The 25473-nt window shown below is 46.0% G+C and overlaps 1 long non-coding RNA gene across 1 annotated transcript; it reads left to right on the forward strand.

The window, feature by feature from the left end:
- On the forward strand, positions 1-24865 carry LOC109700128 (uncharacterized). The gene is made up of 3 exons (XR_002213678.2): positions 1-344; positions 23876-23956; positions 24660-24865. It is a non-coding gene; the product is annotated as an uncharacterized lncRNA (long non-coding RNA).
- Positions 24866-25473: the final 608 nt, after the last annotated feature.

Genomic DNA, 25473 nt, shown 5'->3' on the forward strand with positions numbered 1-25473 from the left:
GGCTGTTGGCCCAGTGAGGAGAGCAGAAAAACCTTTTCCCCAGCACGAAGCCAGTAGAGGAAAGTGACTGGATCAGGTCCCCCATCACCTCCACAGCTGGGGCTGACGGATTCCCTGATACCACCCCATTTGGACTGTGCATTCAGAGCTGGTCCCATGTTCAGCTCCTGTGCCTGGGAGCTGTGTGGATTTGGAAAGATTTGTCACCTCTCTGTGCCATCAGCGGGTGAATGAGTAAACGATGGTATGTATCCTTCTGTGGAAATCCACTTAGCAACTCCACGGAGCAGACCCATGGCCTAACTCTACCCCTAACTGCATGAACACGTCTCCAAAACACCACGGTAAGTGGAAAAAGCCCAACCCAAGAGACTGTGCACTGTGTGGTTTCGTTTTTATGCAATTCTAGAAAAGAGCAAATTTGTGTGGACAGAGAGAAGATTGGGAGTTGCCTGGGCCGGGGGTGAGGGAAAGGAAGGCCTTTCAGGATAATGACAGGACTATCTCTCTCTCCCATTGTGCTGGTGAGGTGACGAGTACCACAGTCCATGCAGGGGACAATTAAAACTGGGGAATTTTACTGTGTGTAAAATAATGCCTGATAACAAACAAGGGAAACAGTAGTGTGATATAACCCTAAGTGATAGGGACACTTCAGGAGGGGGTCCCGGAAGGTGGCTCCATTTGGTGCTATCTTCTCAGGTCTGGGTCTGGTCGACACCACCTCCCTCTGGTCCAGAGCCCAGTGGGGTTCTCAGGCTCCAGAATGTCCCTGGGCCACCCTATCTTCTTCCTGGAATTTTCATCCTCAGGCCAGAATCTGAGTCTCAACCATGAGTCACTCGCCCACTTGTCCTAGCCAAGGTCCTTCCTGTCCTGCTGTCCCTAGTGGATATTTTAGTGTCAGTGGAGATCAATGAATGAATCATGGATGGGAAACTGGATATGAATCGTCCCAGCTTTTCCGTCACCCCAGAAATCAATGTCACACATCAGGGCTTTGGATAGGTGGTGGTGGGAGCCATGGTGCCACACCTAGAGCTCGGTGGTCTGTCCTTCCTGCAGGATAGAGCTCTAGGGCAGGTGCCTGGGGAGGAGCATGACTCCCAGAGGCTAAGTGTCCTCTGCACAGAATTAGAGTGGGGAGGTGAGGGTTATGTTTCCAGTTCTGCCTTCTTTCCCAAGTCCCCCAACTTCAGCTGAGATCTGGTTGGCCAGGAGCAGGTAGATAGAGCAGGAGGTGTCTGTCCCAACCATCAGTTCTTGTGATCAACAATGACTGACTGTGTACCTATTGTGTGCCAAGCATTGTTATCAAAAACCATCAGCACTCCAGGTATGGTGGCCTACACCTATAATCCCAGCTACTCCGCGAGTGGAGATGGGGGCAGGAGGATGTCAAGTTCGAGACCAGGTGGGGCAAAGTTAACAAGAGTCTATCTGAAAAATAAACCAAACCAAATAGAACTAGGACATGGTTCAAGTGGTAACCTACTTCCCTAGCAGGCTCTCAATCCTCAGAACAACCCAGAAAACACAAAAGCTATCAACACATGATCACCCTTTGACCTGGTGGTCGCTTCTCTTCATTCCTACAAAGAAATTTGCATTCATCTTGGGCTAAAAGAATGCTTTTTGCAGTTTTGTTTGCAATGAGTATAAATGATGTAAAACTCCAACAATGGAAGATGTTTAAATTATCTATGGTTTTCCCACAAAAGAAAGTGAGCATAGGAGCCTGGAGAACTGACTTGTAGTCAGGGGGAAGGTTTCTAAAATACATTGTAAAATGTAATAATGAGTGCACACAGGATGCATGCCTGTATGTGCCTCTGTATGAGTGTCTGCTATGAAGTGTTCAGTGGTGACTAATACTGACACCATTCTTGCTCTCATGGAGTTTACATTTTAGGACATCTGTCGAACAGGAAAAGACTAGAAAAAATGTAAAACCTATTAACAATGGTTATGTCTGGGAAGTGGGTTCATATATCAGCATTTGTATAAATTATGTATCATTGTCATCTGTTCTTTGCAATTATAGTATATTTTCTTTCTTGTATTTGTTAGTATTTAATCAAATATATGTGCATGACATCTCTGATCTCCAGTTTCTATATAAATTCATATGGCATATATGTTGCTTTCTGTGAAAGAAATCACATTGCTTTTAAACAATGAAGAAATTTACTGAGGCAAACTGGGTGAAATCAAATGTTAAACATAGCCGGGAGACAGTATCTCACTCCTGTAATCTCAGTTACTCAAGAGGCAGAGATCAGGAGGACTGAAGTTTGAAGTCAGTCCTGGGCAAATAGTTTTTGAGAATCTATCTCAAAAAACACCACACACACACACACACACACACACACACACACACACACAGAAGGGCTGGTGGAGTGGTTCAAGCGGTAGAGCGCCTGCCTTAACAAGCACGAGGTCCTGAGTTCAAACCTCAGTACAACCAAAAACAAAAAAAAGAGTGTAAAGATAACGGCTTCCAGAATTGATGAAAACAGATATATAAGTCTAACACACACACACACTGTAAAATCAACACACTCACGATCCTCTCCATGACAACACAGGGTTGGCCCTTTCACCAGCATGTCCTGGGGACAGCCGTGCACAGTGCCAGCATGGACCTTCAGGATCCAGATGGACACACAGACACAAACCCATGTGCCTGATTGCAAACTGCCCACCTCCCTGTAGACCCAGCCATGGCCCTCAGTCCTTGGCCCGAGAGGCCCAGCGTGTCAGCACCGGCCTTTCTCTTGCCACTTCCCACTTCCCTCCATGCGGAAGAGACTGGGGATGTGGTGGCGATTGGGTGTCAGCTTTCATCAAAGCCCAGCTTGTGGACTTGTGGAGAAATGGCCTGAGCAGCCCAGCCTGGCCAGCAGGGCCGGGCAGCAGCCTGGATCGGTGCCCACTTGGCACGAGATGGAGGGGCTCTATGGGAAAAGGCACCCTCTAGCCTGCTCCTGCTGGAATCTCTGTGACTGTCCCCTGCCCTCAGAGTAGGCCAGGAGGCCAGGGGCACAACTTGCTGAGATTTCTAGAACTTCCCATTTGTGAAACCAGCCGGTTCCCACAAATCCCAAAATAGAGTCCCTGGCAGAGACGTGAACTCTGAAATACAGAGACAGCTGCACAGAAAAACAGGAGAAGGGAGCGGGCTGTCTGCATTTGCCTGGATCCTCAGAAGGATTTCTGGGGCGGCAGGGGCATGAGGAGGTCACTGCTCTTACCACCGCCCCCTTGTCTCCAGACAGAATTATGGCTACTTGAGAATGTATAAACTCGCTCAGTGAGTGCTAGAGAAAGGCAGGACATGTTTGTCTGAGGGACACAGGAACATCTGCAGTTTCTCCAGCCTTGCGGGAAGTCCTTTCTGAGTCTAACTGAAGGTCCCCCTACTCTAGCTATTTCCAGGTGGGTCTATCATACCCGCCCTGTGTGTCCACTCAGTCTCTTGCTTTGCTGAGGACACCAAGTCCAAGTTTAATTTCTCACTGAGTGGATCAAAGCAGCTTTTCAGTCTCTGGGCAAGACATGGTATGGGGCACACAGAGTCGCTCAATATGGCTGGGTCTGGAAGCACCCTCCATCTATATGGAGGGGTCAAGTATGAAAACTCCTGGTTGCCAGGCAACCAGGAAACAGAAGAAAAAGAAAAAACAGTATGCTGACATTTTATTACTACGTGTAAGTCTTCCAATTTACAAATGTTAAATGAATCTGATAAAACAAGCCAATAATTGTCATAACTGTTGTCATCTTTATTTTTATAGCTTTGGAAACTGAGTCACACACACTCACACAAATAATGAAAGAAACTTGCCCAAGATATCACAGCTGGAAAGCAGAAGAGCCAGGAGAAGGCCACAGGAAAGCCAATACTGAGTCAATTTAGTCACAGCTTTATAACGGGACTGGTCTCCTAACTCAGGTGAAGACCAAATGATACAATATTTATCATTCGGATGTTTCATGGGGTTTTCTGATACACAGAAAGTACTTAGTAATAATAAAGGTGGTGCTGTTTGTATCAGCTAGCTAATGCTGCATAACAAACAGTCCTAAGACCTAACTGTGCTATCACTCCTGAGTCCTGAAGTCAGCTGGGTATTTCTGCTGCCCTTGCCTGGGTGTGCTGTACAGTTCTTCTGGTCAGTGCAAATGGGCTTGCCTTCACATTGTACTGTGGCTGATCTGGAGATAAAAACCACTATGTCCTCCAGCAAGCCGGCCCAGCATGTTCTGTGGCAGTCTCAGGGGTCTAAGAGAGTGTGTGGAAATGCTTGAGTGCCTTCTCCAACCTCTTATCCTACTGCTCGCCAAAGTCCCATTGGCCAAAGAGATTCCTATGGTGGAGTCCAGATCAGAGAGTCAGAGAAGTTGCAAGAGCACAGGGACAAAGTGGCCATACACCCACGCCACCATTTAATAATAAACACTCAGAGCACTTAGTACCTGATGGTGTCCATGGTCCTAGTGATTATTCATTGGTACCCAAGCAGGTGCTATGAAGGCAGGGGAAGGACAGAACGAAAGAGAAGTTTCTCGAAAGAAAAGGTATTTTTCATCAATGCCTAGAAGGCCTAGCAAAGCTTTGAATTGAGGCAGGCACCAGCCAGGAAGGAGGAACATTCCAGGTGGAAGGCCCAGAGTGGGCAAAGACTGGACATGGGAAATGTGGGGAGATGCCCTCGTTCTGAGGACCCTGGGAGGAAGGAGGAGAGGGGAGCAGGGTGCCCACAGGTAGAGTCCAGCCATGGAGGACAGCATTAAGACATCCTGAGAAAGAGAGGAGTCTAGGCCTTGAGAAAAGCCACAGAGCAAAGCCTGGGTGGTTCCAGGAAACCAGACTCAAAGGAGGGGAGGGAGGAGGATACCCAGCCAACCAAATCACAGAGCATCAGAATCTCCTGGAACCCTGGGCTATGTGTGAGCATCCCCATTTTCCAGGTGAGAAAAATGGAGGCTGGAGACTAAATACAGCCCAATTACCCCCAACTCAACCTTCACACCCCCCCATGTTGCCTCTCCTCATCCACTACTTTTCTTGTTTTTTGGTGGGACTGGGGTTTGAACTCAGGGCTTCACACTTGATAGGCAGGCGCTCTATCACTTGAGCCACACCTCCAGCCCTTTTGTGTATTGGTTATTTTCGACACAGGTTCTCATGAACTGTTTGCCCAGGCTGGCTTCGAGCTGCAATCCTGATCTCTGGCTCCTGAGTAGCTAGGATTATAGGCGTGAGCCACCAGCATCTGGTTCCATTGCTTTTCTTATACAGTGAGGGGCTGGGAAGCCCCAGGATGGAGTCTCAGGTGGAAGGGACAGATGCACAGGGAGGAAAATGCCCCTGGTGCTCTCTTCCAACGCTGATTAACCCATAGGTGATCTCGGGCTAGGCTTGAAGCCTCTGCCACTGCCTGGCTGTTCCCTCCCAGAGGGCAAAGCCAGCTCTGGGGACAGTAGCCCCTTTGGCTGTCTGCCCTGCATCTCCTGTCCATAGCCTCCTCCTTGGGGTCCACTGGATTTCTTTTAAGACCACATATCAGCCCAGGAGCCTAGCAGAGTGAGGTCTGCCTTTAAGCTGAAGATTCTGTAAATCCAGCAGGAATAAAAACTCCCAAGGACTTCTGCAAGTTTACCCTTAAGTGGCCGCTGCTCCTGCCACTGTGTCAGGGAATGCAGGTCAGAGAGGGGCTGTGGCTGTCTCATAGGGTCACAAATGACAGTAGAAACAAACTCGACCTATGATTTTTGTCCAAGATTTTGGTCTGGAAGGAATAGGCCTCCTGAACAGAGGGGTGGAGGCAAGGGGGGAGGTATATTAAGAGCATATTAATGGTTGAGGTTTGGGGCAGGGCAAAGAAGGTAGACAGTAAGAACATAATATATGCATAGATCTGGTATGCCAAATATTGCAAAGTGTATATCTAGATCTAGATTGCTTTGGTTTGAATCCTGGATCTGTCATACATTCACTGTGTGGCTTTGGCAAGTTGAGTAACTTCTCTGGGCCTCAATTTTGTATGTGTAAAATGGGAATAATAAGCAAGTCTCCCTGGTAGATCTGCAATGAAGATTAAATTATTAAATGCTTGTGAGGTGTTAGGAAAAGAGGCCAGGTTTAAGAAACGTCAACTCCGGTCCTTATCAGAGAGGGGCGTGCACTTATCCAAAGCTACACAGCTGGTAACTGGCCGAAGCCACCTAAGTCTATCTGATCCCCAAAGCCACATTTTCAAGTGCAGCCAGGCAGCAGAAATAGAGAGGTCCTTCCTTTGTCCTCTTTGCCCTCTGCCTGCCTGCCTCAGCAGCCGTCCCTGTTCAGAGCTGGGAAGCCTCGTGTCGCTCTGTTCCCAGCCCAGGCGTCCCCTCCCTTCAGCCCCATTCTTGAATAAAGCCGGAGTGTCTGCAGAGGGAGTGGGTCTGCAGGCCGGCCAGGCCACCCAGCCTTACAGGACTCTGTGGGATTCCTTTCTCTCTGCTTTCCTCTGCATGTCAGGGTGACAGAGACCAGCCCAGGCCTGGCGTGCCTGGAGACTGTCTGCCCAGGCCTGCAGGCACATCATCCAACCCAGCAAGCAGCACGCAGGCTGGAGGCTGGCCCCAGGAAGACCACAGGGATTGCGTGGTTCACTGCTGTCCTCTTCATGAAGGGAACCTTGCCTAATCCACTCCATCGCAGGGAGCACCCTCTTATGGCTCCTTCTTACAGATGAGGAAACTGAGGCTCAGAGTGAGGTATTTGCTCCATGCCATTGTTACAGGGCCATTCCAAGTCAGAGCTGTTACCCTCTGTGCTCTGAAGCTACCTGGTTGGCAACTACACACCACTGACCAGCTGAGAAATGAGCAATCTCTTAGCATAGCCAATGAGAGACCACAGGGGCCATATTGCCTTGCCTGTCATTGGCCCTCGTGTGCCTGGCTCAGTATAATGAATGAAAATGTATGCAAATGATATGCAGAGTACTCCATGAGTTTTCTGAACCCCAAGGGTCCTTCAGAAAACTCTAGGCCAGCGATTCCCAAATTATAGACATTTAAGTACCACTTATCAACTCATAAAATCTGTGTGATCATTTACTAATATTCTTAAATGTAATTTATTTTTCTTTACCAAAATAAATATATTCAAAAGAAGAAAACTGAAATTACTATAAGTTGAAAACCATTACCACTTACCACCAATAGAAATGTAACAATCGACAAACAATAGTCACAAAACCCTACAATAATAGTAATCTTAGTTGGGTGTCACAGCCTTCCTGAAACTGTGAGCTAAAGGTCTCTCTCTTACTCTGACTTTGTAATGGAGGGGGTGTTAATTACCACAAACTTAGCCATTTACAACATCTCGTATTACAGATCTATAAGCCAGAATCTTGTCTGTTCCTTCCCAGAAGCCCTGGGGAAAACTGTTTTCTTGTTCACTCAGGTGTTGGCAGAATTCAGGTCCACACTGTTGTATGACTGAGGTCTCCATTTCCTTGCTGGTTGTCATCTGGGGGCCACTCTTACCCCCAGGCGGTCTCTCTCTGGTTCTTGCACATGGCCCCTGACCTCCCGGGACCAGCACCAGGTCATTTGATCCGCACACAGACAGCTTTCTGGTTCTCTGTAGCCCAACAGGTTCTCCCATCTTAGGGACATATGTGATCAGATGGGTCCCACCTGGATAATCCGGGACCTGAAAATGCAAAATCCTTTTTACCAAGGAAGGCAATGTATTTGACATACTCACAAAGTCACAGGTACATGGCATCTTTGGGGATCATTATTCTTCCTAGCAAATTTCATTGGTGCCAAACTGAGACATTGTTCTGGGCAGAATCAGAAAGAAAGTGTAGGGGGAGAAAGGAAGGGAAGGAGGAAGAGAGGAAGGAAGGAAGGAAGAAGAAAGGAAGGAAGGAAGGAAGGAGGGAGGGAGGGAGGGAAGAAGGGTGGAAGGAGGAGGAAGAGAGAGAGGAAGGAAAGAAGAAAGGGACAGGGACGGAGGGAGAGAGAGAGGAGGAAGGAAGGGAGGGAGGGAGGGATCCAGGAAGGAAAGGAGGGAGGGAAGGAAGAGATGCTGGGACTGGGAATAGAGCGACCTGAGGCTTCCCAGCCCTTGACCAGGGAGGTGGCTTCTGGGGCAGCCGGGAGGCATTAGCAGAGGAGCGTGTGCAGAAGGCAGGCGCTGGGGGCTGGCTTCTTTCTCTGGCAGGCCTGCTCTCTCGCCCTGTGCTAATTACTTTGATCCTTTGCACTTTGTAAAAAAGCCCCAAACCACCAATTGGTCCCCTCTGGCTTTAACCTTGCAACCCAGTGGGCCCTTGTAAAAAGTGGGGGTGGGGGCTAGAGGGAGGCCAGACAAGCACGCACACAGGCACACACATGTCCCCAGATCTGCCCTGGGTCTGTTCCTTTAATGGTTCCCTCCCAAGACTCTCACAAAAAAAAAAGGACAAATAAAAACCCTTTTATAAGATGGCAGGGCTGCGTGCAGGATTGACTTCATGGGCAGTGGTTCTGTCTCAAGTTCCTTTGCTTTTAACACACTGTCTTCCAGATCTCACTTCCTGCAACAGGCTGGCTCACCCCTGCTTCCCTCGTGCCTGGAAAGTCTCCTCTCCCACTCCCAGCCCCTAGTCTAGCCCACTGCCCTTGTCCTTCATCTGTTCTTGCTACTTTCTCCCATTCCATGAAGCTACCAAGTAAATTCACCATCTGGGGAGAGAGATGATTGCTTTTAAGAAACTGGAAAGAAGCAAGGAGCCTACTGGATTAGGTGAGAGTTGAGAAGGCAGCCTGGTGCATAGTCAAAAGTAGGAACCAGGTTTTACTCTCCTTGGCAAAGCACAGGTAAGTCAACTGGTCCACGTGTTTTTAAGACTTACTTTTCTGTCTTGGCTTGGTTGGCGAACACAGTTGTATCAGAATCTTTTCTTCTTAATTGCAAGATATTTCTTGTGCATAGTCAAGTCCTAAAAATGCAGAATGTTTATTTTTTTTAAAAAAAGTATAACTTATTCTAATTCAAAGCAATTCCTACCATAAAGTTGGCTGGACTCCCTTGTGCTTTTGCAGGCAGCTGTGGTGTTGACTGGAGGAGCAGGGGCAGATCCAGGGCACCTCAGCTGCATCTTGCCAGTCCTTCACATGCATGGTCTTGCACCCTTCTTTGGGGTTGTTCTCGTGGTGGTGGTGGAGTTCCAAGAGAAAATCCAAGTGTGCAAGGCTTTTGAAGCCTAGACTCACAACTCCCATTCATCTTTTGCTCTATCCTGTTGGCCAAAGCAAACCACAAGGCTAGCCTACATTCAAATAGGGAAACTGATTCAAATTCTTGATGGGAGGAGTTGAAATTCCTATTATCCAGAGCACAGATGCTGTGAAAGGAGGACTGTGGTCATCTGTATACTCTAACAAGTTTACTTCTCATTGTTCTTATCCCCAATTCCAGTCTCCAGAAAAGGTAATTGGTGTTCCAGGAAAAAAAAAAAAAAAGTGTGTGATCAAAATAAATAAATAAGTGAAATATTGGGCTCCACAAAGAAAATAAGCTCTCATGCAGGACTTCTCAGAGCCTTCCCTCCATCAGCAAGATGTGTGGTGTGTCTTCCAGAGGGGGAGACGGCAGGCAGTCTGGCTTATTGCATCATTTCCAAATTCCTCAATATATTGCCCGTTTCGAGGGAATGTGTCCCAGGATTTGTGATCTGTGGAATGTATTCTGGAAAATACTAGTGACATAACTCACGTCGTTAGCACGCAATATGTCCTTCAGCGTGAGGATGCAACCAGAATTTCAACCAGGCTCAACCGGAAGTTCTTCCTGACCTGAACCACTTCCTGGGTAAAGTGACCACCATGGCTTTGCTTTAGAGTTGGGACAATTGTGTCACTGTAGGGGTTTCCTCTGGGATAGGAAGGGGGCTAAGAAGGGGAATTAATCAACTTGATCACTAATAAAGCAATCACCAAGACTCCTCTCACCCAGAGTGACTGACTGGTGAGGATATTTCTTTCCTATCATTTTTTTTCTGTGCTGTTTATTTTCTTTCTCTGGTTGAGTTCACTCATTTCTGCCTTTCTTTTGAAACTCAAGCATTTTTAAAGGTTGCTTTAGTAGTAAGAAATTCAATATTCTGCCATAGAGATGTAAGTTGGGGATACTTAGAGGATAGGCTAAACTATCCTCTCTCTCTCTCTCTCTCTCTCTCTCTCTCTTTCTCTCTCTCTCTCTCTCTCTCTCTCTCTCTATATATATATATAAATACAGTCTGGCATTTCAGAATTGGGAGTTAGAGTTCTCCATCTCCAGAGAGTAGGGTTTGGTTTTTTTTTTGGTGTGGTCATTTTGTTGTGTCTGTGAGCAGAAAGCATCAAAAGGGCTCCTCATTTGTTTTTTATCATTTTGTTTATTTGCACAGTAGCCATGGTGGGATGGGCAGAGGATTAGCAGCACTCTCCATATTTCCATTGCTTGGGTCCCAGTTGGCAGTAGGAGAGAAGGACTCTTTGGGTTTTCAGATAAATTGTACTTGGGGTTTTGCCAAAGTGCACAGAGGATTCAGGGCTGGCGTGGGGCTGAGGTCTCACTCACAGCTGTTAAATCCACCCCAAACCACAAGCCAAAAGACCGTGTTTAAGGATTCTGAACCATTCATCTCTCTCCTATTTCTTGTCTACCTTGAATCCAGAAATCACAGAAGAAAGCCTATTATTGGAAAATAGCTCTTTTGGTTTTTCAAAGTTGAGAGAGTTACGGGGAAGAAGGGGGAACAGAGCTGGTTTTGAACTTGACTTGTGTAGTTTCACTCCTCTTCCTCCTCCCCAAGAGGTCAGACTTTCCAACAGTGGCTGGAGAGCTCTGTAGTAGTTTTTCACCAGTCGGAGGTGAAGAAGTCAGAATCCAAGGTGCCCAATTTCTTCAGTTCCTAGATGCCTTTGGGACTCAAGTCCAATGACCTCTGTGCTCTGAGTCTCAGTTTACTCATGGGAAAAATGGGGAGATTTCATAAATTAAGTGAACCAGCAGGTCACTATACTGAGCACTATTCTAAGTGCTTGGCACTTGAATAGGCTGGGCTCAGACCTGTAATTCAACTACTTAGTAGGCAGAGCTCAGGAGGATCATGGTTCAAGGCCAGCCCAGGCAAACAGTAAGACACCATTTCAATCAATGAGTCAGGTGTGGTGGTGCTTCTCTATAATTCCAGCTACTAGGGAGGCATATGTAGGATCATGGTCCAAGGCCAGCCCTAGGCAAAAACATGAGATGAGACCCTATCCAAAAAATAACTAATGAAAGAAGAGCTGGTAGAGTGGCTCCAGTGGTAGAGCACCTGCCTAGCAAGCATGAAGTCCTGAGTTCAACTCCATTGCCACAAAAAAAAACCCCACACAAACAAAAAAAACCCTGCAAACAAACACACAAAAATCCCTCTTTAAATCCTCCTAGCAACTCAAGGGGACACAAACCATGGTGACTCCCCATTGAACAGGTGAGAAAACAAAAGTCAGAGAATTGTAGAAAGTATGTGTACACTTCCTGTCACCCAATGGCCACCAGGGTCCCCTGCCACCCACTCATGATGATTGTCATTACTTGTTTAACTGTCTGACTTCCCATGGATGCAGCTCTGAGAGGACAGGCGATACATGCATGGTTCACCGTAGCCCAGAGTCCACTCCAGGTCCTGTCCAGAGTGGCTGAATGGGAAAATGAGTCAGTGAGCAAATGAATGAATTCCAAGTGTCCTGGCCAAGCTCTACCACCTCCCTGATACCACCTGGCCAGATAGTCAGGGTTTTGCAGGAAAATAACTCTATGAAATTCAAAAAGAAAAATAGGGGACACACACACACTCCCCAAAACATTGCTTCAATGTGGCCTCCTGTCACTATCTCTTCCCCTTGTTCTTGAACAGAAAGAAATCAGATTCATCCTTCCCATAAATGATAAACTCCTGCAACCAGGTGGATCAAATCTAAGTTAACAAAAGGAACCCAGATGCATGAACTATTAATAAAATTAAGAGATAAGAGCACAAAGAAGTTTTTGTAGACAGAAAACACGATAAGTTCAGTTCACTTTTCAGCCAATAAATTCTGGACTTGAGATGTGATAATCGGAAGATTTGATTTGTCAGAGCATGGAACGACAAGAGAATGTAACAGAAAGCCAGAGTCTTGTCATGGAAGATGCCAGCATAAGTTGGTGGCAAAACATTGAATATTCAATTTAGTAACTACTGAGCGAAAAAAAATGTCAGCCATTTATATATACACTGGGTGCCGTGGGATGTGTGGAGTTCACCACAGTGAACAGGACACAAACGCTCCCATGCTCTTGGGATGGTATCTGGAAGAAGCTACAACTTGCACCAGGAAAGGACAGACTGACAGAGTCAATGAACAAATCTATCCACCAGCTTTGGAGATGAAGAGAAAGTCCAGAGACGACTCTGAGGACAATCAATTATTCATTCAACATACATGTGTGTTAAATCTTAGCCATCTTGTAAAATGATGGGATTTTCTAGATTTTTCTTGCTTCTCGATTTCCCTGCCTCTTACCTGACCAACTTTGCAATGTTCTCTTGCCCTGTGTCATGTCCCACAATTTAAAAGTTGACCCCAGCTTTGTATCAAGGTATAGAGAAGGGGACCCTGAGGTTCAAGGGAGAAGGCACAGCCTCATGCATTTGCAGGATTAGTTACCAAGGCTGCGCCTGCATTTGCACTTGATCTTGTGTTTTTTCTAGGGAATTCACTGCAGAATTCCCAAATAGACACTGTGTGAGGACCGGGGTACAATTTCTCCTAGGACGTTTTTTGTTTCAGAGTCAGAATTTCAGAAAACCATCTATTAAGCTCCCGATGCATGCCAGGTGTGCAAATAAATGATCCCACTTTGCTTATTCCTCCCAGCAGCCTGGGAACCAGGCCTTGAAGAGCAGATTGGGCCAGACTCTTGGGTGGGAATGGAGTTGCCGGGGCGGACATCGCAGGCTGTAAGGGAAGAACACAGTCAAAAGGGTGAAAACAGGGGGAAATATGTCTAAAATGCCAACTCAGGGCCACCCCCTGCCCTCGGCATGAAATAAAACCGTGAACACCACCGCTAGGTACAATCGGCATCCCCATGCCTGTTGGGTACTTGAAGTTACCTGACCCACGCTGCTCAGCCAACCGATGGTGTGACCAGAACTGAACCCGAGTCTGCCGACCGCTGAAAGCCACACACTGATCACAGGGTTGGAGCACGAGGGTCCCGGGTGCCATTCTGGCCTTATTCTGTAAGGGAGTCTGTGGGAGGCCCCCTGGTAGTTTTAAAAAGGCAAAAGGTATTCTAGGTTTGGATAGAATGGGGCCTCAGCTCTAAAAGAATGATGAATTTTATCCTTATAAGGAATGACTGAGCTAGGTATGGTAGTACACACCTGTAATCCCAGCACTTGGGAGGCAGAAGCAGAGGGATCATGAATTTGAGGCCACCTTGGGCCACAGAGACTCTGATTCAAAAAAAAAAAAAACACAAAACATCAAAACAAAAGAGACTATAGACTTTTTCCTTATAAATCTCTCCCCAAACTCTGCGGTGGTGGAAAGATGAAGGGGAACTGAAGTTAAATGAACCAGTCTCTCAGAAGATCTTAGAAAGGCTTGGGTCCCCATCGTCCTTCCTCCTCCTTCCACACCAAGGGCCCAGTTGGGAGCTTTTCTTTGTTTTACTGACTGAAATTTGGACAGGGCAGGATGACAGCAGTGGGTCACCCAGGTGCAGCCTAGAAATGTGTCACCCTGTGTTATCACAGCACAATGTTACTTTCATAAACTCACTTTGCAGATAAGGCTTTATAAACCTCAGCCCACAAGGAAGGTTGGCAGCCTGGGAGACTCCATCTTGAAGTGTCGTTAAATACTCAGGGCTTAGTGGCTTTCCAGCCAGGAATGTGGTGGCATTTTGATGCTTTTTAATTCCTGACAATGACATCACCCTTGTTCTCAAAGTCGAATCAGACACTGGGTAGTTGGAAAGTGACTCCCGTGAGTTTGGTAAAGTTGATACCTTTTTCTTGGCCCCCAAGTCGCAGGCGGATGGTAATGAAGGCAAGCAGATAATCTTTGGTGTTGTCAGAGATTCTGATCTCTTGTCTGAGATGAAAAACCTGCTCCCATTTCCTTGGCTCAGTGGTCAGTAAGAATGCATCTCATCTCAAGGATCCATGGAACCCCCCGGGCCTTGGCCAAAGTCCAATCTACTGTGTCCTCTCTCAACTGGGCCCCAGATGGTATCAGAAACCTCCAGAATGTCGGAGGCCCTTTGAAATCATTGCCTTCATGATTTGCATCTGGGAGTCTTGCAGGCCCTGGAGGCTAACATCAATAGAAGAGGCTTTGGAGTCACTTTGTCAGTTAACAAGCATTACTGAGTGTCCATTGGGTTCTAATGCTCACTGATGATGAGGTGGTGGAGGACAACCTTGACTGACCCCAGACCTACCCCTTGGAACTTACGGGCTGGTAGGAAAGGCAGATGTTAACCCAAAACTATGACACCTAAAAATGCAAATCCATCTCAATGTGCACAGGCCCCTGAGACTTTCTGAAAGGACTTCCCAAGATGCATCAGGAGGAATAAGAAGGAGGAAGCCAAGAGGAAAGGCACTGGAGGTCAAAGGACTGAGTTGTGCAAAGACCCAGAGGCAGTCGGGAGCACCATGTGGAGGAACCAGAAAATCACCCAGTGTGGTTGGAGGAAAGGAGCTGTCAGATGAGGGCCAGGGCTGAATCCTCGGCCAATTCAGAACTGAGGTCCGAGCTCTGGAACCTTCCACATGAGATACAAAATGGCGGAAGGAACAAAACTGCAGATCCAACAACAAAATGAACCAATAAGGGCAAGATCCAGCCCTGCACTTGTGTTCCTCGGCCTTGTTTGTCTCCCACTAATCATGGCCCTTGTTACAATAAAACTTTATTTATAAAATTAAAGGGGGGAAGAGGGAGCTGCAGGCCATAGTTTGCCAGATTTGATTGTGTTCAAATTTTGCATTAAAATATGATTTACTGGTCACATGCATTCTATGTGTATTTTAGATATGAAGCTATGTGTCAAGTAGAGAGTTTTAAAATGTCTTTAAAATGTTGTTTACCTCGATTACTGAGGGTTCTGTTTTAGTGTCCTTTAAATTTTGTCCAAGGAGAGGACTGCCCCTTCTTTCCAAAGTCCTGTTCTGACTGTGTGAGTCACAGCTTCCATACTGGAGCCAAGACATCTTCCCTTTTGATAATTCTGACAACAATACCCACAACCTGCAGGGTTGCAGCAAAAATTACGAACAGAACAATGCATTTTACCCAGTGACCAGCACTCAGCACAATACATAGTGGCTCCTTGCATGGCGTCATGGATGTGGCTTTCATAGGAGTTTTCTTTCTCCAGCTAGAGGGAGTTCAGGGCCTTTCAGGGACTGGAACCACTTCCTGATCAGGGAACGAGGCTCATTTTGGTCCAGGGAAACTCAGAGCTGCCTGAGAAGAAAGAAATTGTTCAGCCGAGACCAGAACCAGGTGCCTTGTGGGTTCCTGGAGTTCAAACCCTCATTGTGGGGTGGCCCAGACTCTTGCTATGAATTTGAACTTGTCCTGCAAGACTGAAGTGTTTCAGGATCCAGGCAGCATTGTAAATCAGGGCAATTAAACCTATAAAACCAGGGTTTACAGGGGAATTTATAGTGTCAGAGGCTTTTTATAGCTTTTTAAGATTAGTTTAAATAGAGGAAAAAGAACAGGGGAAAAGAGAAAGAGAGGGTTTGAAACCTGAGGAGACTTAAAAGTTCAGAGCGAGGCTTTTAGGAAGCACTGAGGGGTCGTAATCATGGTGCATTTTCCCATCTTGCTGTTTTTGTGAACTGGCACAGAAAAACACTGTCAAGGCTTCCTGTCCAAAGGGTTCCTCTTTCTCCACATCCTTGGCTGTTTGGGGACTTGGAGATCCCCCTGCGAGCTCCCTTCTCCAGACCCAGGGAGGTCTGCCTCCACCTCATCAGGCAGGCCTGTAGAGTGAGCAGAGGACACGCCAGCCACGCCAGCCACACGGTGGCTCTGGGCCACATGGAGAATGTCAGCAAGGTCAGGACCTGGGCTGGGGACCAGGGATCACATAGCCACCTTCCTCCTCCTCTTCTTCTTTCTTCAAGGATCAGTGTCCTGCCTTTTCTGAACCTTAGCGCATGCGGTTCCTTTGGTCAAAAATGCCCTTCCACCCTGTTTTGCCAGTTTATTCAAATTCATCTTGAAGGTTTTGGGGTTTTTTTTTTTTTTTTTAACCAAAACAAAACAAACCACCTCTTCCAGATATTAAGTAAAATAAACAGGCTTCATAGTGGTGGGTTTTTTTTTGGGGGGGCAGTATTGGGATTTGAACTCAGGGCCTCACACTTGCTAGGCAGGTGCTCCACCACTTGAGCGGCTCCACAGTCCCATAGTTGTGGTGTAGTATGTTCTCACCGTACGGTGGAAAAAATACACACAGGGAGAATTATGGTGTTTGAAAATTTATAAAGCGCTTGAGAAACTAAGGCAAGAAAATTGTAACATTTGACTCTAGTGAGGACACCAAGGTGTCAGAAAAGCAAAGACGGAAGGAGGCTCAGGTTTTCCCTGTCTCCTCTTTTGTAAATTTTCACTTTTGTTCCATGTGCATATTCAAATCTCATTTTCAATTTTATTTTTAAAAAATACTTAAATTCAGCTGAGTGTGGTAGCCCACGGCTGTAATCCCTGCTACTCAGGAGACAGAGACCAAGGCCAGCTGGGAGAGGTTAGCAAGACCCCATGTCAAAAGCAAAATGCAAACAGAAGGGCTGGGGACCTGGCCTAACTCAGAGCATGCAGGCAGCTCTGGGTTCAACTCCCAGTACCCTGGGAAAAGACAACAATACAAACGTAAATCCCCTGGATGTAATCTGTACTGTGAATTTACCAGGTGTTGGCAGTGGTGGTGGAGACGGGGGACTGGGTGAAAGGTATTCAGTACAGTGTCACTATGTATTATTTCTTACCACTACTGGTGACTCTACAACCACCTCAAAACATTTAATTTAAAAACTTAAACTCTTTTGGCGCCTGTCAACTAAATTATTACCCTCCCTGAACGGGCGGAGAAGTTAGTCAAGCACTGATCAGTTTGAGTCACTGGTAAACTGTCCTGGTTGTAAAATACAGGTGTTCCTCCCTTTAGGATGGGGCTGTACCTCAATAACCTTGCCATAAGTTGGAAATACTGTGAATGGAAATCTGTTTTATATCCCAGTACCAGGAGAGGATCCTAGAACATTATCACAGAGCCATGAGAAGATCAGAATCCCAAGTTCAATGTCCAGCCTCTACTGAATTCATGTCCCTCTGGCAAACTCATGAAGCTGAATGTTCTTAAGTTACGCCACCAACCACCCTCAGGGGTACCTGTATTTAAAACTCATTTCCTCTAATTTATACTTTTGTGCCCAACGATGACTCCCCTTCCAGTTGCACTGGTCCAGTATTTAATTACATAATTCTTTTTCAATTTGTGTCTCTCCCGTTAGACTGCAAACTCCCTGAGAGTAGGAAGCCAGACAGCCATGTTTACTACTGTCTTCCTTGCCAGGCCAGGGTCTGCTCATTGAATGAATATTTTCCTGGGAGAATCAGTAACTCTGAGTTTTTGTCAACAATGATTTAAATTGAAGTAAGCAGGCTTCTTCTTCTTCTTCTTCTTTTAACACACCTACAATTCAGAAACCAAGTTGTGGCAGAGAGAACTGAAAGGCATGAATCTGGCCCATTTACTCCTATTGAGTATAAACCCTTCCTGTTGGACCAATTTGCCACCATTCAGTATGGAAGCTTCTTATTGGATATTTTTTGCCAGCATTCAATATGGAGCATTCCTATTGCCACAGGGTCAGGCAAGAGGTCATCCAGGGGCTGCAAACCAATTCTTCCTTAATGGCTCCCAAGACTGGGTTCTCTTATTTCACCCTTCAGTTGCCAATTTGAGTGCATCTCTTATCTTTTATGCATGGGGAAAGGGTGTTGTCCTGCCAGAATCTGTTCTGGCAGACATAGAAGGAAGTAAAGGTCTGGATGGTTCCAGCCCTACTGCAAAGTAGGCAAGTGGTGGGGGTCCTTTGAGACTCAAGTACCTGCACCGTAAATGGGGCTGGGAACAGCACTTGTCACATGGAGCCCTTGTGAGCATGAAGTGAGTTGGTACAGGTCAGGAGCTCAGCACAAGCCTGGCTCCGCTGAGCACTTAACAAATGCTAGCTAAAAGCACCACCACCATTTGAGGAGTCCTCGTGATCTGATGCTGCTTGACCCTCTTCCCAAAGCTGATCTAACTCAGTTTGAGATTTTGGTTCTGCCACAAAAGTCAAATTCAGATCTTTTGGTAAAGGGATTTAAACTCTGCTATTTCCTCTTCTAATTATAGGCTTATTTCCGTTGACGTAACCCTTGTTTTCCACTTAATATACTTAAGAATGTCTGGGTTGATTAGTTCTTTGGCTAGGGACCTACAAAATGATTGAATGTTTATTGAATTCAAGGAATTCTAGATGCTTAAGTAAATTATTTTATTTCATCACATTCATTCATAATCCTGATTCTGAAATAATATATTGTAAAAATGCATCAAGCACCAGGTATTATCTTATCTTGCTTAATCTTCAAAAGGACTGTGTGAAGTACACAGTGTTATTACATATGAGGTACAGTAAATTTCCTAAGGTCACAGACTGAGTAACTGATGGTAATGTATTTTGAACTCAGATGTGCCCAAAAGCTGCCACTTCCTTCGGTCTCCCTCCCTATTCTATGACAATAAAATGTGATATCAATTGTGCACCATAGCGGTGCATAAACATAATAACCAAAGCTCTTTGTGATTTTCTGGGAAGTGGGGATTTTGACATGCACAGTTTGGGCAGGTTATATTCAAAAGTGCTACATATATGAGTGTATGTCTGTGTTCTTTTTCTCACATGTATGGTTTTCCTCTGGTAGTTTTATTGTGGCTGTTTTTAAATTAAAAGTTAAACTCAACTGTTGGCTAAAAGATGCATCTATACTGCAAATTTCTTTAAAAACTGCATTGCTAGATATGGTATCTCATACCTGCAATCCCAGCACTCAGGAGGCTGAAGCGGGAGGATCTCAGGTTCCAGATCAACCTTAGCTACATAGTAAGACCCTGTCTCAAAAACAAAACCAAAAACACTCCTATATATCACTTGATTTTTTTTTTTAATGGCACTGGGGCTTGAACTCAGGGCCTCACATTTGTGAGGCAGGAGCTCTACCACCTGAGTCACTCTGCTAGTCTTTTTTTCAAAATAGGGTCTCATGAACTATTTGCCCATGCTGGCTTTGAACCTTGATCCTCCTGATCTCTGCCTCCTGAGTAGATGGGATTACAGGTGTGAGCCACCAGTTCCCAGCACATCACTTGATTTTTAAAAAAAGTTTAAGGAGAATTTTCAAAGTACTTACTTAGAAAATTATACTAAAAATATGTATCACTCATTTTTGGAAAATTCTATGTAATTTTATGATTTTGGAAGAAATTTTAAGTAGAAGACTTAGCTATTAAAAACTGTAGTTAAAGAATAGGTATCAGTCATGGATTTGTAAAGTAGATAAAGTTTTAAGTAGTAGATTCAGCTATTTTTAAAAAAAATCATGATATACAATTCGTAGAAAATATAAATTTTTAATATGCAGACATTCATCACCTGCACATACATCTGATTTTATTTTTTTTGCTAGGATTTTTAAATATTGGGCCTATCACCAATGTGCCCAAGTCAGGAAGTTTAGGAGCAAGGGTTCATTGCGTATTTTCTCTGCCCACATATCTTCAAAGTCTCTATAGTACTAGTGAATGAAGTTGTGACTTTTCAGTGCAGTGACTCAAGCCAGCCACATCCACTCCAACTCCATGAGCGGATTTGGCTTCTTTGTGGTTTCTAATATCTCCCTTTCTGCCTGAGCCATTTTTCTGGGCAGGAAACCCAAAGAAACAGCAACCTGGAGGGAGATTCTATCCTGTCTCCAGCTTGGTCTCGGTGGAAGTGGAACAATTCAACTAGGTCTGGATGGAAAGCTCAGTCACCCAACGCGAACAGGCAGTCAGGAAGCCAAGTCCACTCAGTGTTCATTTTTCTGTCTGTCTGTCTGTCTCTCTCTCTGTCTTTCTCTCTCCCCCCTCCCTCTCTCTCCCTCCCCTCTTTCTCTCTATCTCTCTCTTTCTCCCTCCTTCCCTCCCTCCTCCCTCTCTCCCTTTCTCCTCTCTCCCTCTCTCCCTTTCTCTTTCTTTCCCTCTCATCCTTCTCTCACCTCATTCCACCTCCCCCTCTCTCTCCCTCTCTCTCTCCCTCCCCCCTCTCTCTCCCTCCTTTCCTCTCTCTCCCTCCTTCTTTTCCTCTTTCTGTCTCCCTCCCTCTCTCCCTCTCTCTTTCTCTTCCTCTCTCCTTCTCTCTCCCCCCTCTCTCTCCCCATTCCACCTTCCCCCCATCCCTGCTGTCTCTTTCTTTTCTCCTCTTCTGTCTCTTCCTTGCAAGCTGAATCGTATGGAAATAAAATCTATCCCCACCAGAAGAAGAACAAACCAGGCTTATTTTCACAATTTTTGTTTGGTTATGTGTTTTTGGATCAGAAACACAGGACTTCCAAATCAAGTTAAGTGAGTCCCAGATGTGAACTCATTTCAAATGAAAAACACACCCCATCATTCAGGCGGAGCTGGCTGGCGGGGGCACCGGTGATTGCGGGGTGAGAGTTTCTCCAGAGAGGTCGTCCCAGACTGGAGGGAAGAGGAGTGGGGAGATGCAGGGAGCCCAGGGGGGATGTCCCCAGGGTGGGGGGGATGAGGGATGGGAATGCAGGTTAATTGGGTTTAGGGGTCACTTATGGACCAATCAGGACAGTGAAGAAGGATGCTTAGGATTGAGGTTGCCATGTGTTGAGGACTTTATTAAGAAAAAGTCACTAAATGGACCTTACACATGCCGAATGCATACCTCCAGGGAAAGAAGAGAAGTAGGGGCACTGACAGCATTGCTCCCAGTTGGGGACATTCTAGAGAAATCCTTTTCCAAGGGACGATGGCAGATGGCAGCTGGAATGCAGAGAAAAGACCAATTCACCAATTAGTATGTTTCTTTAAATGACTGAGAGAAGAGGGCCTTTTGACGGCTTTTGGGTTCAGACATTCCATTTCAAAGACTGATCAAGACACTAACTTGTCACATGAATTTTCTCCTGGTGTTGGGGCCAAACAAGAATGTTGAACCGTGTAACCAAAGACATGTCTTGGTGAAAGATCTTCCTTTTGGGGACTGTAATTCACATTTTCATTGACATCATGCCACGCGTAGATGAAAACGGTCATTGCTCTGTATTTTTTCTGTCTTCTCGTAATGGGTTTGATTTTACATTTCTTGCCATCTGGTTTGTTAAACAGAAATGTGGAACTATTTTTTTTTTACTCTTACTGTGCCCCTTGTGGGGCTTGATCTAAGTGTAGTCCCATCCCCCCCCTTTTTTAAACCAAACTAGGCTTTTTTTCTCCCACTCCTAACAAAACTGGAGGCCACTAGGGGTATTTCAGCCAGGCTCTTAGCCTTTGGTTAGCAGGACCTGTCAACCCAAACTAACCGCATTTTAAGGGGAGTGGCACTGTGCCCAGCCCCGTCTTCCCGAGTGCACCCTGTTTCCACCTAGCTATGCGTTCCCACAGCACAGCAAGTGTACCCAACTTCACAGAACTGGATGAGTTTATGCAGTTCTTCAATAATTCTAGGTTGGTCCTGCAAGCCAACGATTGCTGGGGTTATTAAGTGTCGTCATTCTGCTCCAAGCCTTGCATCTTTATCATTTAAACTTCGTGAAGTTGTTAACGTGCCCATTTCCAAGAAGAGGAAACTGAGACTTGGTGGGTGGCAGGGCTGGCATTTGAAGCAATTTCCATTGACAAAGTCTCTTCGATGTCACTTGTATTCTGAAATGCTACTCAGGGAGCTAAACACTTGGGCAGGACTGCATCCCAACTTTTGGGGAAGGTTAGCAAAGGCTTTATGGTGTGCAAAGGCCAAGTTCATTGTTAGTTGTGGCTCTGATAGAGGCACATGAAGTCAGACATGGGTTGGGCCAACTAAGGAGATGGGTGAGGACCTTGGGTACCCAATCTGGTACCCCAAAGATACAGTTTCAACTTCTTCTCCTTCTCTCCCTCCCCCTCCTCCTCCTTCTACTCCTTCATCATCATCATCATCACTATTATTATTTGGTTCTCTGAGAACTTGAATTCTCCACCATGGATGGATGAGAGCTGTGGAAGGGGGAGGGGGTATGACAAAGGTGGAATGGCCCAGGGGAGGGGTCTCCACAGGGTGCCGAAGGTTTCAGTCCACCCCTCACCCCTCACCCCGTATGTAGTAAGCAGCAGCTCATTCACAACTTAAAATGTCCTAGGTATGAGCGCTGTGTGTCTGTTTCCCGTGGTTGCTGTAGCAAAATGTCACAATAGCAAAAATTACTCTGTTATGGTCTAGAGGCCAGAAGTCCAAAAATTCAGGTGTGAACAGCTCTGTACTTGTCTGACAGCTCTCCCAAAGAACCTTCTCTTGCCTTTCAGGTATCTGGTAGCTGCCTTCCTTGGCTTATGGCAATGTAACTCTAACTACTGCCACCATTTTCACGTCTTTCTCCTCTGTGTCTGTGTCTTCTCTTCTGTCTCTTATAAGGACACTTGTCACTGGGTGCAGGGCCCACCTGGGAAACCCAGGATGACCTCATTTTGACATCGTAACTTGAAGTACGTCTGCTAAGACCCTTTCCCCATGGAGCTCTTTGGCATTAGGACATGAATGTATTTGGGGACTACCATTCAACCCACTGCAAATATTAGATAGCAAAATCAGACATTAAAGATTATGAAGGGGAATCACTAAAACCTAGGCTAACCCAGTGGTGTTCTATTGAGAACAAGGCTCATGAATGAGTACTCATCCATTTGTCCCCATGCCATACCCCAGGGGGCCCTATAACTGCCCTGTGGGGCCAGTGTCACCCAGTAGAAATGGTGTAGACTTTGGAAAACCCTGGTAGAAATCTTGACTTGGCCATCGCTAAGTTCTGACTTCAAGCAAGTCATGTTACCTCTTGAGTTTCCGTCTTCTCTGCAGAAGGGGGCTGATCCCAGTGCCTACCCGGCAACGGGGTGAGGAGGTGGTGAACAGGGGTACCAGCTGCACACAGGATACCTTCCCCCCATGACAGTCATGGATATTTCACTTGACATATACATATATTTCCCACAAGTTTATTGAGCGCCAACTGGAGATGTCCACTGTTCAAGATGGCAATGATACAGCTGTGAAGGAGAGCAAAGGGCCTGCTCTGATGGTTTGTATCCTAGACTGAACAAAGATAGGAAGTAAATACAAACTTGAACATAACGTCTTCTAAAAAGACCATACTGGACAATGATAAGAGGAAGGGAGGTTTTCAAACATGATGCACTGTGGATCTGGGGATTTAGAGGGTCCCACAAAGAGGGTCCAAAGAGGACTCTGCATGACAGTGACAATAAGCTGAGGTGAAGCAAACCAAACAGCACAGGCAAAGGGAAGAGCAAGTGCAAAGGCCCTGTGGCCCTGAAGGTTGGCGTATGGAATTATTAGCAGCACTGAAGCCTTTCCAGTGGTCTATGTTTATAAGATAACATTTATAAAAACAATAGTCTCCTCTATGGACTAATTTTTTAGTGGACATTCACTAATTTTTTTTTCCCCAATTATCTTGGCCTCAGAATGTCCTGGCTACCTGACTCTTGGTGGGGCATATGACTATTTCAGACAGAGAAGAGAGTGGAAGGAATGTGTCATTTATGGTAAGTACCTTAGCTGACCTTGGGACGCCCATCAGAACTCTTCTGCTCTAGGTCAGATGGTGGCTCATCCTTTATCCTAGGAGCCTGAGTGACTGTGATGACTAGAGTCATGCTGCTGGTCCAAGAGTGACACATGGAGTGAGTGAAGGGTGCAGAGTAATAACCTCTAGCTGTTTGAAGTCACTGAAATTTGGGGTTTCCTTGTTGCTGCATTGGGACCAAATCTATTCTGATACCTTCCACATCCTACCGGTGTTAAGTCACAATGAAGATCAAAACTTCATTGCAAACCAATCTGCTGGTCACACAGGAAGGTCCCCATGCTTCTGCCAGACAGTGATGCTGGGAATCCAGAGGGATTGTGTATCGAGTAGCAGCTCAGATAAGACAAACAGACTCTCCAAGAAAGCAGCTGCCTGCTTCGCCCCCACTAGCCTGGGCATCCCTCAGCAGGGCAGGGCTCTGCAGTGCCTCCTACATACCCACACTCCCTCCTTCCCTTTCATGAATCCTTTAAATACACCCTTTGTGGGTTCACACAATCCCACTGTTGCCAACCGCTGGATCCCTGGTCTGTGGAAGGCACTTAGAGGGCATTAACTTACTCATTCCTGGGATGGGAACAGATTACAAGTGCATCTGGTGTTGGGAACAAAATGCCTAAGCAAGCCTGGAGTGGCTGCTTTCATCTTTTTTCACCCAGAAGTCTGCACCTCAAATGCTTGGAGGAGCCAGGCACCAAACCAAAGTGAGTGAAGTGTGCCAGGTGGGGCCAGTGACAACTCATGATCTCATGCTCCTTCTGAAGGACAGCTACAGCTTGGTGTCAATGGTCACCACTGCCAGATCACCCAGTTCTCTGCAAAGAAGCCAGATAGCTGTATTTCCCTAAAATATTTGGTTATAAAGTATGTGCATCTAAATAAAGAATACTTAAGCACTGGGGTTTTCATTGATGCTATTTACTGACTGGTTCTAGAATGGTCCCCGCCAAGAAGGAAGGTGGAATTGCATTCCTCTGCTCCCCTTGATGTCATGCATGGCCGTGTGACTTGTCTTGGTTGACAAAATGTGAGCAGAGGTGGTGCACACTCGTTCCAGATGAACGGTGTAAAAGCCAGTGCTCCATTGACTAAGGCCTCCAGCTGAGTTCTTGAGTTATTATAAGAACCAAAGCAACCCCACTGATCACACCACCAGAAACACGATGGACACCAAGCATGAGCAAGAAATAAATGTTTGTTATTTGTAATTCTAAAGTGGAGGGCCATTTGTTACTGCAGACTAGTCGCACTTACGACTGATACAATCACTGAACAGATGTCCACAGCCAGATCTCCAATTTGGAACCGAAAGAGAACCACTCGCTCATCTTTTTCACTGTCTTTTTTTCTGATGTGTCCTTTTGCCCTAATTGCTATTTATTTGTCTCTCTCAGCAAGCGTTTTTCAAAGACTTTACTTGTGGGGTAATGGAGATGCAGCAGGAAGTGAGACAGACCTGTTCCTGCCCTATGA

This window comes from Castor canadensis, chromosome 18, assembly GCF_047511655.1.
Source record: "Castor canadensis chromosome 18, mCasCan1.hap1v2, whole genome shotgun sequence".
In the NCBI taxonomy this organism is placed as follows: Eukaryota; Metazoa; Chordata; class Mammalia; order Rodentia; family Castoridae; genus Castor; species Castor canadensis.